Genomic DNA, 14,672 nt, shown 5'->3' on the forward strand with positions numbered 1-14,672 from the left:
TGGAGGGCAGTGTCCTGAAGAGGACGCCGCAGTCCAGGGAGCAATGAGAGTCCATGGAGACAGGGTGGAGAATGGAACAGACAACGTGCATGACACAACCAGAAGGTAACACTCTCCATGAACTGAGCTAATTACCAGCATGACTGGCTGAGTCACTCCCATCACATTAACACTCAGAAAATCATAATTTTCAGTTCGCCATGTTTATAAGAATTTATAAAAATACCCATGGAATCTCCCCCCTAAGATGGTGCTCCTCTTCCCTGTGGCATTATTTTTTTCTCATCTCCCACCAAGACAAACCACTCCATTTACCTCACTGCATTGCTGAAGCAGATGGACCCATTGCAAAATACTTTACTATTGAATTTCAGTCTCTATCCCTAGCTCTCAAATGACATTTTGGTGGTGGATGATTTCATGAGAAAGAGGCAAGATCTCCTTCAGTTAAAAAAAAAAGCATCCCCGAGCAGCTTCAGAAGCCCCCTACTCTTGTTTTAGGATGGCAGGGAGTCAACAGCACTAGGGACTGCTTCCTCACTTCATGGGATGGCTTTCCAGCCTCGTACCAAACACTCAGAACTGCAAGGGGGTTTGGGGTTCTTTGACTTTATCTGATGCCTAATAGTCTCTTCCCCACTGGCTCATGGTCTAGAAGTGAGATCTGGACATAAGCTCACTGGGAGACCTAAGGGAGGGTGTAATGAACTAATGGAAAACATTACACTATTTTTTCTTTTCTTCCTGGAATCAACTATTGGGGCAGAGAAGGCAGTTGTCCAGCATGTGTCAGTGTTTGTAAAGAAACTGAAGAAGTGGGTTTTACCCATGAAAGCTCATGATACTATATATATTTTTGTTAGACTCCAACGTTACAGTTACAGACTAACACAGCTACCCCCTCTGAGATTCAAAGAAGAAGAGTCTTGAGGAGTGATTTCATGAGTAGCAAGGACCTGTCCGTCTGCTCCATGGGCAGGGACAACAAGGAAGAGTTCCTTCACCTTCCCAAGAGGTGACCCTCGCAGCTAGACAGGCTATTGCAGATGAATTTACTGCCAAGCGTGGGGCAGATGCAGCATGAGCTTTTTCTATTTCCTTCCATATCTCCATCTGACCCCCTGACTCCTCATTGAGGAATATTTGCACTGGATAGGCTATGTTCCTTAAAAGCATCCCCTTCTTCAGTGTATATTTTTGGTTCCCTGCACGTCATGAAACACCCTTCCTGCCTACATACATAAATGTGATCTAATAGTTCCTATATTTTGGTGGGAATATTAAAACTTCATGATCATATGAAAATTGTGAAGGTGAGGCTGTGACGAATGAAGAAACACACAAGAGGTCGTGGTCTCAGCGCACGGACAATGCATTCACTATCCATTTCAAATCAGTCTCAAGTTGTGTGCCTGATGTCTGATGAACTTGTAAACTGCATTCAGTGCACATGAAAGTTAGGCAGATGTGCATCATCTGGCTAAATCACATATATACGGCCTCCCTTATGCTAGTGTCTGAGCACCTCACAATCTTCAATGTATTTATCCTTATAACACCCCTAAGAGACAGAAGAGCACTATTATCTGCATTTTACATATGAGGAATGAAATCAGAGAGTAACTCTGACAAGGCAAGGCAGAGAACTGCATCCAGATCTCCTGTGGCTAGGACCTGTCACCCAATCATTGTGCCATCCTTCCTTGAATAGATAAGTCAGCAGATCTGCCATTCCTAGTGGGGAACTTTGGATTTCCTTGAAGGTTGACTTCAGCCAACTCCAAGCAAATTTGCAAGTTTTGATTCGGTTTCATGCAGAGACAGTGTGTGAAGCTACTATGCACTGTAGGGGCTGCACATTCCTTCTTACTCAACACTTAGCTCTGGCTGCCTTTTTATCACCAGCAGTCTGCCGGGGAAACATTTTCAAAGCGTTGTTGCGATGTACTGGGAGCTAACTATAGATTTGTTTGTGTAAACTGCATGCCTCTGTGTGTTTGTACTGGTTACTTGCTGTGGAGTTAGATCAAATGGGTTTGTTAGGGGAACCAAGTAGGAAAGATAAAACATCAGCCTGAATAAGAAAAATTCCAACAAAGGCTCCAAACACAACAGTCAAGTTTATAGTCCTGAAGCGGCAATTGCTTGGCTCCAGCATTAATAACATAGCTATTTTGCTAAGGCTGAGGAGAGAGAGATCAAAGGACTACACTCTCATAAAGACTGTTTAAAGGTCAGAGGCAGAGCACACCCTGTGGAGCTGTGATAAAGGTATAAGAACAGTGTGTGACTCTCATTCTGTATGACTGCACATATCTCTACCCAGGTTAGCCAGATATCAGATTTCGCTACTGTTTTGACTGATGTGGAAAATACACTGGTTGAACTTTTATCTTAAATATTATCTTGGAGTCTGATCCAGCTCCCTTTGAAGTCAAATGGAGTCTTTCCATTTACTTCAATAGGCGATGCATTGGGTCCTTCATTCTACAGTGATGGGGACTCTACACAAAATCTTAAATTTGATTATATATTAAATCACCAGGTGGAAGGAGATACCTGGCATCAGGATAGCACATGACAGATCCCATCTACTGTTAGGTCTCTCTCACCCATTAAAAGCATAAAGGTCACAAATCCGAAAAAAATTGTTTCCCCACATTTCCCTAATCTCATTTTTAATGCATTATATAGTAAGATGTAATGTACAGGGAAAAGGAAACACTGATTAAAGAAGAGCGTAGGTGCCTTTTCAAATTGGGAATAATTTAATATTTCATATGGTAAGACGACATTAATGAAAATGTGTTCATATTTTCTGTAAAAATTTTGGTTTTTCACTGGGGCTAGTTTATACTCCTGAAACTTTCAATGCTCTCATTTCATGAGAAAGTAAACTGCAAATATTTTCATGGTTTCTAGGCAAAGCCACATTCACTCGCATGGGTCGGGTGATTCATGAATAGAAGATTTGATAACAGTGGTGTGGCCAACTACAAATTTTTAAGTCATGAGTCAGCGCTCCCCTCTCCCCAAGAAAATCACAAGATAGCTCATGATTTTAAGCCAGTGTGAAAAGTAATTGTTTTAAATGCCTTTGGGTGCAGTGACTTTTTCTTCCAAGCCTTTCTGCATTATCAAAAGTACTAGACAAATTTTTACAAAAGCTGACCATCTCATGCAATGTCTTGATTCCAGCAGCTGGGAGCTTTAAATATAATACCAATTATGGTGAGTGTGACAAGGTGTCTTGCCTTGGGGCTAAGCCAGACCTGATTACAAGATGAGCCTCACCTGAGAAGAACCAGGCCATTCGAATAAAAACAGCAGTAGAAAGCTGCAAAAGGGGGACTGTGGGCGAGAGTGTAGCTGAGGCTGCTAGAACAAGAGGCCTGACAGGAAGCTCCTGGGAAGACCATAGCGGAGCTGTGGCTCAGGAAAAGCCAGTGGAGACAGTACCTCAGGGAGGAAGGGTTGTGTCTAGTGTAAGGCTGGGTGGAAGATTTGTTTGTGTTTTAGGAATTATGCGAATATAGTAACCAGCCTGCAAGAAGTGCTATGACTGAAATAAAACACTTTGGGCACATCTACACAGCAGGGCTAATGCTAAAATAAGCTACACAACTTGAGCAGTGTCAATTGCATAGCTTACGTTGAAATAGCTTATTTCAGCCTTTGGTGCTGTCAACACAGCAGGAAGTCCAAGAAAAAACACTCTTCCTCTGACTTCCCTTACTCCTCATAAAGTGTGGGTTACAGGAGTTGGAGTAAGTCCTCCAGCTCAACATCATTTCCACTTTATGTCAAAATAACTGCTTGCAGTGTAGACGTGAACTATGTTATTCCGAAATAATGCTTCTGTGTAGACATAGCCTTTGTGGGGCTTGTTTAAAGAGCCCAGCAGAAAGGGAAAAACAGAAGCAGGGTGCTGCAGAACCACCTCTGGCCATGAGAAGCATTTGGGTGATGTCCAACCTTAGTACAGCGAGACTAGCAGTAGAATTTTGAAAGTCGACAGCACTGTAACTAGGATGAAAAATATCATATAGAAAACAGGGAACTCTCACTGATGGTATTTGTTCCTGCCATTCTTTCAAGGATGCACTCTGCTAAGGATTTTGGCTGTAGTAGTGGAGCTTTCCCCCGGTTTATTGTATTTGAGTAAGTTTTCACTTATGCAACAAGGAAATATGTATTTTCCAGGAGCTGAATTCTCAGTGGGACAGAGTTCCAGGACTTGGCAACAGCCTGTGGGAACCAATGTTTTATTGGTCTTGCTTGAGTTTGCCACCAGTGTGCTATGCCCACTTCACACCCCTACTAGTAACATTGGCTAATCACAGCCTGTGGCCCACACATTGAAAAGAACAGCTACTGTGGCTGGCAGAAGAATCCAATCTCAGGACACCACCAGCAGAGGGAGCAGCTTTGTACCTGGAGCCATGATAGCATAAGAGCTGTAGGATACTTCCTGCAGGGTAACAGCTGGAGCAGTGTGTTTGAGGAGCTGCAGCCACAGCTGCTGAGGAGTCACTGCTATCTGTACCTAGACTCATAGGAGATTCCTAAGGAGGAGAGCCCATGCCAGTGCAAACAGTACTCCAGATGCCAGCTACTGCCTAGCACTCTGTGAGGTACCTCTGTGCAAAATCTCAGACAAGGACTAAGTCCCTCACACACCCTCAGTGCAGCATCTCAGATTCCAGTGAGGGGTCCTTGCACACTGCAGCAAGAGACCACAGTCTTCAGTATAGGAACCACAGAGAGGAACCTGAAGCCACAGAGAATGACACTAGCATCTGAGTTTGTGTTACTCATGTATGTCGTCCAGATGTTCAGAATGTTCCCAGGGTGGCATCTGCTCATCTTCGTAAGGATCCCAGCATGCTGATGTGAAGGTGGCAGAGCAGGGGTGAATCTCTCAACATTCCCCCTGTCAATTCGATCCCTACTGTGTTCATTGTAAAATGGAACAGAATATAAAATGAAATAACCACAACTCTTTCCTTTAATATATCTTATCTGTTTCCATATAAGCAACAATCAATGAGAATTCCCTTCCATTGTTTAGGATGTCCAATACCCTAATTGTCAAATCATTTGTCTTAGATAACATATCCTGTTCTTTTTAGGTGGGCCCACAATGTCTCAGGCCAAGCTCCTTCCTATGGAGACACCAATTCAACAAGATCAGTTGTCTTCTTTCTTGAGGATCGGGAATAGTTCATTTTGAATTATTATAAAACTAATCTTAGTGAGAGAACAACTACACCCAAGGTGCCTATGTAACTGTAAGAATCATCTTCATTCTCTGAAATGGAGAGTGAATTTTGAAATTCATGCTGAGAATCTTTTATAATTGAGAGCTCAATTTGTCCAAAAATAAAAACTTTCCAAATTAAAAACATAAATACTTAAACTACCTTTAAAATACACCCTCTAAAAAAACTCCCACTTGCTCTCCATCATATATATCAACTTTGTTCTAAAAAGCAAGGTTCTCCCATTTTGGTAAGGGGACTATTTTAAAATGCTAACATACAATATTACTTTACATTTATTGGAAGGCTTCCTATGTACATTTTCATGAGTGTATATAAGGCACATAGCTCTTGCTGGTAACTGAGCAATTGCTTCATAAGCTCCTCTAATTCTCAGTAGATTGCACTAAATGTCAGAAGTTTTAAGTGGAGGGCTTTGCTCCAGAATTGACATGAACATGTTCTTGCTTAATGCCAAGGTAAGTTACCTTTTTATTTTCATTTCAAGAGCTGCTGCTGTTCCTTATTTCCGCATGAACAACTGAGCAATGTTATTTTTCTCTAGGATAAAAGTGGTAAAAAATGGCACAGCAAGACTGGTTTTAGAACTCATATGTAATCCAAGAGGCTTCTTATCCTGACAGCGGGATAGGAAGGACTCAGTTAGTACCAGGTTTGGCTCATAAATATGAAGAAATTCTACATTTTGGGGAAAGAGTTAAAATAGTTCAAATTTGATTTTCATGCCATTAACTTGTACGAAAGGAGCCAGATGAGAAAGAAAGGCTAATCAACTTGAGAACTGTACTGGGGATGCTGAAGGCAGGTAGTGTAAATGAAAGGTGACCCTGGAAAAAATAGCAACCATATAAAATAGAGTTTAAATGAAGGCTGAAATATAAGCATACTGGAATCCCTGGGAAGAAAACAATATCAAGAATAACACTAGTCTCCAGAAATCAAGTAAATCGTTTTAGCTATGTTGGGGATGCACACCATACTGCAAAGTTTTGAGAATTCTCTCCTTCCGCTGAAGCCAGTGGGAATTCTTTCAGTGTCCAAGAAAGTAAGCTTTTTATCTTCCCTTTCCCACCATCCTATTTCTTTCCTTTTCTGCTTGGTTGTGTGGCCTTCTCAATCTTACTGGTCTTTGTTACTCTCTCAAGAATAGACCTTATTAGTCTTATTAGAAGAGAATTTCAAAGGAACTTTGATGGATCAGGCAGAGCGCCCGGCGCCTCGCACTTTGCTGCTGCTGGGGGAAGCGCTCATCGGCGAGTGCGCCATGGGGAGCACCACGGTGGAGGCACCAGACCCTGAGGTGGCCAGATACCTGGCCCCCCATGCTACTCACCAGCAGTCTTGCCCGGCATGCTCCGGGGCTGTCACAGACCTGGGGAGGAGCAGAAAGGGGAGAGACGTTAGCTGACCTCATCAGGGAACGCCAGCGATGATGATAGGATCATAAGCCTGGGGGGAACCCGCTGCGTAACAGGAACTAAAGCATTAGGTTTTCCTAGAAATGTATTAAGAATTTGTAAAAGTTATATGGTATAGAAGTTTAGAATAAATCAACACTATCTTTCTATTTTAATGTAACCATTCCAAAGAAAACTTTTAGCAAATTCTACAGGATGGTTTAAAAATCTAATGGAAAAGTCTGATTTTAAGGTCACAAGGAACCACCAGCTCAAGTGTGACTTACTGTACATCATAGGCCACTAAATACCACCCAATTATCCACATACTGTGCCTAGCCACCTGGATTAGACTAAAAAATTATAGCACTTAGGCAACTAAATTAGAAGAGAACAAAAAGAAGCAAGATGCATCAGTGTCCAAAGTTTCTGCAATGGCAGGGAATGAATTAAGTGAGATATACACAGATGATCCTACTAAGCAAACTATGCCCCATACTGCAGAGAAAGGTGAACTCTCCCTTCTTCCCTTTCCAGATCGCTGCCCATCTGACCAAGGGGAAAAATTCTTCTAATTGGAATCCTGGAAGTCAGGAAGATCCTGAACATGTGAATAAGATCCACCAGCCAACAGTCAAACACCTGAGAGAGAATTCTGTATATCACTTCGGAGCACAGTCCCATTCCCAACCATAGCTGCTTCCAATTCTTTAAAGGGAAGAACATCCTTCTCTCCCCTACTCCCCCTCAGAATAAAGGAAGATTATTCACTTCCTGTTGTATTCTGTAGGACTTTCACATAATGGACAAAACTTGTGTTCAGGCCAACCCATGTCTCCTGTATGCTTTAAAAAAGTGCTTCTAGAAAAAGGAATTTGACTAGATGGCTTCCTTCAGGAAGAGAATCCCTCCTACAGTACTGGCATCTAAGTTAATTTGTATCCCCAAGGCGGCTGTCTTACTCCTATAGCATTTCCTGAAAATTGGATTGTAGGAAAATTGGATGCCATAGTGGTATCTTGGCAAAAAATGAAACATATGGCCACTTGTGCACAGCTTCCTTATATATGGGGCTAAACATTTCCTCCGGCAATGTACAAACTCATAAAAGAGAAACATATACATAAATCTGCCTTTAGCATGACCAGAAAGGTGACAGTTTCTGGGCTTGTTTGAACAAAGCTAAGAGAGAAAGCCAAGCCAAGCCAAGAATACCCTGCCCCCAGCCTCCTGATAGAATAGTAGTTTCCATCTATCAAGTCAAAATATTGTTATAGAATAGATGATCTCTAAGACACCTACGGACCAATCATATAGAGCCAAGCCAAGACTTTGAAATTGCACTGGAAGTGGATTTAAAAGTGCTGCAGTCTCCTCATCCCAACTGTTGTGTTTCTTATGCAAAACACACTTCAAAGGAAGATGGAAGGTCCATTCTGTATTAAAGTGTTTCCATGCTCTTAAATTGTAGCTGAAGTAGAGTGGATGTTGCTGTAATCCAACTAGAATGTGACAAAACATTGGATAACTTGGGCTTAGGCATGGGCAAGAAACACCTACCCTGCATATGAGGGGAAACATCCCTTCATTTCTACCTGTACTTTCACTAGCAACAAAATAGCTAATGGGCTACTGCATTCCTTCGAAAGGCAAGTCAAGCAAAGTGGACCTCAAAGACAATGCACATAACTGTGTTGCAAATGAGAAAGGGTTTGTGCCTCAGAGAGTACACAATTATTTACCCATGCTGAAAAATCTTGGGCTTCCTATTGAGTAGCAACCACAAAGCAAGATTCAGCATCTTGTCAAATAACTGCAAGATGCTGTAAGGTAGCAACCATTAACAATCTCCATTTTAAAAACACCCACAAGAACCTGACACACACACATACACTTTACTTTGAATTGCTGGGTACTAGTTATTAAAAAGCACTAGCATTGTTAAATTACTGTGCATACACCAGTTCTGACTCCGATCTTCCTACCGCAGGCAAGTCAAAAGCAATTTTCACACATACTTCAAAAGACAACTTCCTTTCTTCTGAACAACTGCTTCTAAATTGCAGCTTTATCTATTGCCAATCATTTTGTCAGTAGCTATGTTAAAAGGAGGGAGGGGAGTGCAGTTGGAGAAGTGCACTCAGAACAACTCATTCAGTTTTATTCACATGTTCCTGATGGTGAATGTTGAGGAAAAGACAAGGCCTTGAGAATTTCAGCCAGAAAGGTCAAGGATTTGGAAAATGAGAAAACTGAAAAAGGGAGTTTGGAACAGAAGCGTGAAAACACGAGTCTAATGGTAAGATCTATGATGTCTTTCTAGAAGATATGCTTCTAGTTTAATGAGTCATTGGACTTGATGAAGACACTACTGGGAGAAATTGTGTGTGTGCGTGTAATGCATAAGATCATATTTCTTGATCATAATGATCCTTCTGTTCCTAAACAAACACCCACAAGAATCATAGAATACTAGGACTGGAAGGTACCTTGAGAGGTCATTGAGTCCAGACCCCTGCCCTCATAGCAGGACCAAATACTGTCTAGACCATCCCTGATAGACATTTATCTAACCTACTCAAATATCTCCAGAGATGGAGATTCTACAACCTCCCTGGGCAATTTATTCCAGTGTTTGGCTACCCTGACAGTTAGGAACTTTTTCCTAATGTCCAGCCTAAACCTCCCTTGTTGCAGTTTAAGCCCATTGTTTCTTGTTCTATCCCCAGAGGCCAAGATGAACAAGTTTTCTCCCTCCTCCTTATGACACCCTTTTAGATATCTGAAAACTGCAATCCTGTCCCCCCCCTTAATATGTAAATGACTTTGTCATTTACATATTACTCTGGCAGTGTAAAGTGGCCTTTAAGTGGGCATAAATGGCAGTTACACTCACTGAAAAGCTGCTTTCCACTGCCGAAGAGGCCTTAGTGTAAATGATTATTAGGCCTTTTAACTACTGCTGTCAGTTTCATAGGCTAATGCCAGAAGGGACCAATATGATTGTGTGTTGTGACCTCTTGCATAATAAAAGGCCATAGAATTTCACTCACGTCTTCCTCCATCAGAGTAATAACTTTTGATTGGGTTAGAGCATATATCTTAGAAATATATGGGTTTTTTAAATTTAAAACCTTCAAATGATCAAGAAAAAGCACTACATTCCTTGGTAAGTAATTAAAGTGGCCAATTATTTCTCATTTATAAATTTGCACCACAGTTCCTTTCTGAATGTATTTAATTTCAGTCAATAAAGGTTGGACCTCCCTGGTTCAGCACCCTCAGGAACGGATAAGTCCCAAAGGAGGGAATTTGCCAATCTAAGGTAGGTCTGGTCTCTGGGGTCTCCTGGGGGCTGCCAGCCTCAAAGCTGGGCTCTCTTCCTAGCTGCCAACCCCACTGCCGGCGTAGCATCACTCCTACTCCAGTCTCTGGCCCCAGCCATTGGACTGGTTCTTCTCCTGACCCAGCTGGGCTCTGGCTCCCAGATAATGCTGAATAATTGACTTCTTGGCTTAGTATGCCACCATTTTTTGAGTCTCCCCTATCAATATTACTTAGACTGTGATGAATGCTTTTAACTTTCCCACAGGTAAAACATAATAATTTCCTAATACAAGTGTTCTATTCTTTGTCATAATGGTCTAGTGCAGCGTTTCCCAAACAATGGGCCGTGGCCCAGTACTGGGCCGCGGGTAAAAACTACCGGGCCTCAGCGTGGTTGCCGGGGTGTTCTGCGCTCGTGTGGCGTCGCGTCCCCCAAGCCCTCGGCCGGCCTAGGTGGAGTCTGCAGCCAGATGTTCCAGCTCCCGGCAGAGTCCCAGCTAGGGGAGGGTGGCGGGGGGAAGAGAAGGGGAGAGCCAGCCACCGGACGCAGCACTGGATGGGGGAATCGGGGCGGGGCAGGCCAGGCCGGGGAGATTGGGGGGCTGGTGGAAACAGGGCTGCAGGGAGGCACGAGGTCAGGGGTAGGGAGCTGGCCGGGGAAGATGGCGGTGGGGGGAGGGGGAGAGAGAAGCGGCTGCCAGAATCTGGGCTGGACGCAGGCAGCGGGGCTGGCCAAGGGATATTGGGAGGAGAAGCGGGGGGAGAACTGGCTGTCCGGGAGGGGGTTGGGGGAAGTGGGGCTGGCCAGAAGTGCAGCGGGGGGGAGGGGAGTAAATCGGCCAACAGAGCGCGGGATTGACCCGGCCATATGCAGATCTTGGGGTGCTGCCCCCTTCCCTCCCACCCCCCCAAAGCACAAGTTAGTCCAGCCTGGGGATTCTATTGTCCCCCCACACACACCCCTCGAGTATTTGCGAACTGGCTGGCTGGTAGACACACTCATGCAGCCTGAGCACATTTACCAGCCAGGCAGTTCGAAACTACAAACTGATACATCTAGTAATAATGTAACCCTTCTGCCGGGTAGGCCTGGCAGTAACCAGGGCTGGGTTCAATATCTTGGGGTCAATCTCATAAAGAACCAGCTTGAGCCCCCACCCAGTAATTTGAGAAATTCACGCACCCCTGGGCGCCTCTGAGAGGCAATGCTTCCCCGCTTGCAAGCACTGAGTCTGAGTGTGGGAAAGAAACATTTAATGAAACAGAGAGAGAATTCATACGGCATTAACTTGGGGCATTAACACCACAAACAGAGTTCATAACCCAAACGTGAGCCAAACCCCCACCCCAGCCAAGAATCGCCCAAAGTCCAAAGAGTCCGACACCCCAAATGTTTCTGTCCCTGGTCTGTGTCACTCAGAGTCTCAAAGTTCGCCCGCAGGGTTTCACCTCCCAACCGGGGTAGAAATGGGGGTGGAGGGATAGATATGGGGCACCTTATACGCAACTCCGCCACGCTCTACCAGCTGTCTTGTCCCATGCCTCTGGACGCTCCGCTGGGCACCTGTCACCACTCCTCATCTGCTGCCGCCCCTGGTCGCCGCTCCTCACCTGCCACCCCTCCACGCCACGCCGCTGGTCTCCACCACTTCACTGGCTGTAATAGGTCTGGCTCTCAGCCAACCCAGTGATTTCAGCTCTCAGTGATTTCAACTCTTTAGCCACCAGCTGGGCTGCCAAATGAATCCAGCTTTCACTGGACTAGCAAAAGAAAAGACTCCTCAGGGAGTCTGCTTTAGGTCTGTCCTTAAAACAAAGGGGGAAAGGTACAGGCTGGGCCAGTCTTATAGCTCACACCTGGCAGGTGTGAAGCAGGCTGATTCAAGTCCTTTAACCCTTTCCCCCAGCTCAGTCCACTCAACTCTGGAAGGGGGGAGGCTTGTTCTTCTGAGACCTCTTACCATTATAGTGGTGTGTCTCTTGCAAGCACTGGTGGCATGTTTTACAGTTCCCACATTTAGGGGTAGCATGATTAGTTACCCCCACAACAGTCCCAAATTATGTACAATTCTCCACATTCCATTCCAACACTGACCTTCCATCAGCCCTGGCTGAATGGGATTTTTACATAGCCACACCTCAGATTCTCTCCTGAGCACTATTTACATGTCAACATTTAACAGTTAATTACCTTGCAGAGCTGAACAACTGTAGTGGGCACACCCACCCCTCCTTTTAGCTGGCTGATAGCAAGCAGCAGTTCAGCCCCTGCTTACAATAAAAAAACTTACCTAATGAGAAAATACCAGACATGTTATATGTCTGGTTTTTTCTCAGTTTGTTTATGTGTTCATATTTTTGGGCTGCAAAAAACAGTCCTGAAAAAAAAAAAGGGTTCCAACTAAAGTAAAAAGTTTGGGAAACCGTGGTTTAACCAGCTTTCTGTCTGTCTTACAGTCCATTTATTCAATCCATATTCCTTAACTTGCTGGCAAGAATATTGTGGGTGACCATATCAAAAGCTTTGCTAAAGCTGGCACTGGGGGTTTTGGGAGGACCAGAAACAACTTATCTGAATATTCATCATTTGATGGATGAATATGCAAATATGCAAATGAACGTTACTGGTCCTCCAAAAATTTGTGAATGGATTTACTGGTCCCCGTATCAAAAAGTTTGGGAACCCCTGGTCTAGTGTTCAAAAGTCCTGAGGAAGGGAAATGTAAGTCCCCAGTGCAGATTACAATGACTTCACTTTACTTGAAAAAATATCAAGCACGCCCGGTGGGTGCAAAATAAAGGACAAGCTGAATATCTGAGAAAAAATGCCATTGCTCCCCCAAACGAACAGTGTTGCTACTCATAAGGTTGCCTATGTTAACTATCTATGGCAGAGGAATGTGAATGAGGCTATTAGCACTTTGTGGACAGGTGAGTGGTTTTGACACTTAAAATCAGACTTCATGGATGCAACAAGCAAATCCCCTGCTCTGTACAGCAGGAGGGTCAGAAACAAACATTCTTGAAAGATTTAGATATCAAAACTAAAGGTGACAGAGTGGCTCTGTGCAGGCATTAGGAAAGGCCCAAAGAGAAGAAACAATTAGACATGGCTAATTTTGTAAATACCTTGGCAAGACAGTCTGCCAGCAGAATTTTGCCAATATTTTAAAAACGTAGTTCTCCATATCCATTGTCTGCCCAAATGTTTATCTGAGACAGGTATCATGTCTGAGTGCCTCCAAGAGACATTGAGAAGTGTGAGTCATGCCAGACAGAATCAAATTAACTGTACTTTATCAGGCCAACGTCTTTCTTGTATAGCTGGGCTTATACTTCAAATTTTCACTAGGGTGCCCGTAGCAAGTAAATATGTTCAGTTATATAATGGCATCAGGGAATACTGATTTCTGACCATTCAACAGCAATGGAAATATTCAGATCAGAGCACAGGTCAGAGACACAATGGATGCCATTGGAAACAATTACTTTTCCCAAGTAAATTTAAGGAACACTTCATTTACAGGCTATCTTGTATGGTAAATAAGAATTTTAATATTTTAATTAGTTGCTATGTTTTGTTTCCAAAGCCATATCCTGGATACTATTAATGCACTTCCACAAAGACATTAGAATTTTATAACTATGATGCAATTATGATGATAAATACCTATGAAATTAGCATAATAATATAAAAATGGTCACAGAGGGTCAGAACAATGGTCCAGCTAGCAGAGTATCCCATCTGACTGGATAGCAGCAGATGGTTCAGATGGAAGGAACAGAATAGGGAAATTTCAAGTGATGCAGCTTCTGGCAACCAGAGGTTTACGAATATCCAGAACTTAAGGTACATCCCTGACCATCCAGGCTGGCCACTACTGATGGATCACTTCTCCTTACCTATGATTGACTGTAGAGATTCTCAGAAAATAAAAAAGCATTCCGAGTTAAAAAAAAAAAGATTCAAGTCGCTCTGGTTACATGCACTAACATTGCTCAGGCTCTCATTTTATGTTTTAGATAACATTCTTTTGATCTCAAGATGGCTCTGGTCCTCCCACCAATTATTTCTGTTTTGGTCCACCACCCTTTCCTCGTTGTGGTGTTTTAGATGCTGCTTGTAATTATTAGAACTGGGAGCACTGGTTGTTGGGAATCTGGAAGCAGAGGAAACAGGAAGGAGGGGGGAGGAGATGGGCCAGACCTGGGTGAGAGCTACACAGGGAAACAGCAGCAGCTTTGTAAAGAGGTTTCACCTTTGGTAAATAAAGGCCTGTTGAAATTTGTTACTACCTTGCTTGCATGATACAACACCCATTTTTAAGGACAATAAAGTTTCCCTCCAAAAAATGATTTTAAATATATTTTAGGGCTGAAATGGAAGCAAGACAAGTTTCCTGTTTCATCTTTTCTATGAAGCAGGAAGTAAAGGCGGTGATTCACCATTCAGAGGAATTACTGAGATGTACTTTCAAAACTCTTTTGTCTCAAAACCAAGAAGACATGTTTCTCAACAGTGTATCTTTGAACCACTTCAAAATGCAGAGGGATTGAGCTTGAGTCCCTGACTGCTCCAAATGCAAGTGTTAAATCAAGATCCAAAATAAACCCACAACAACAACTATTTAGTTTTTGTAAGGGTGGATAGACTCATGCTGTGCTG

At 43.3% G+C, this 14,672-nt stretch overlaps 1 long non-coding RNA gene across 1 annotated transcript in view; it reads right to left on the minus strand.

The window, feature by feature from the left end:
- Positions 1-4,788: 4,788 nt before the first annotated feature.
- LOC112547277 (uncharacterized) overlaps positions 4,789-14,672 on the minus strand; it is a 75,631-nt gene continuing 65,747 nt past the window's right edge. The window contains exon 5 of the long non-coding RNA XR_012902276.1: positions 4,789-6,654. This is a non-coding gene — a long non-coding RNA (uncharacterized LOC112547277). The remainder of the gene's footprint in view (positions 6,655-14,672) is intronic.

Source organism: Pelodiscus sinensis, chromosome 3 (assembly GCF_049634645.1).
Source record: "Pelodiscus sinensis isolate JC-2024 chromosome 3, ASM4963464v1, whole genome shotgun sequence".
Classification (NCBI taxonomy): Eukaryota; Metazoa; Chordata; order Testudines; family Trionychidae; genus Pelodiscus; species Pelodiscus sinensis.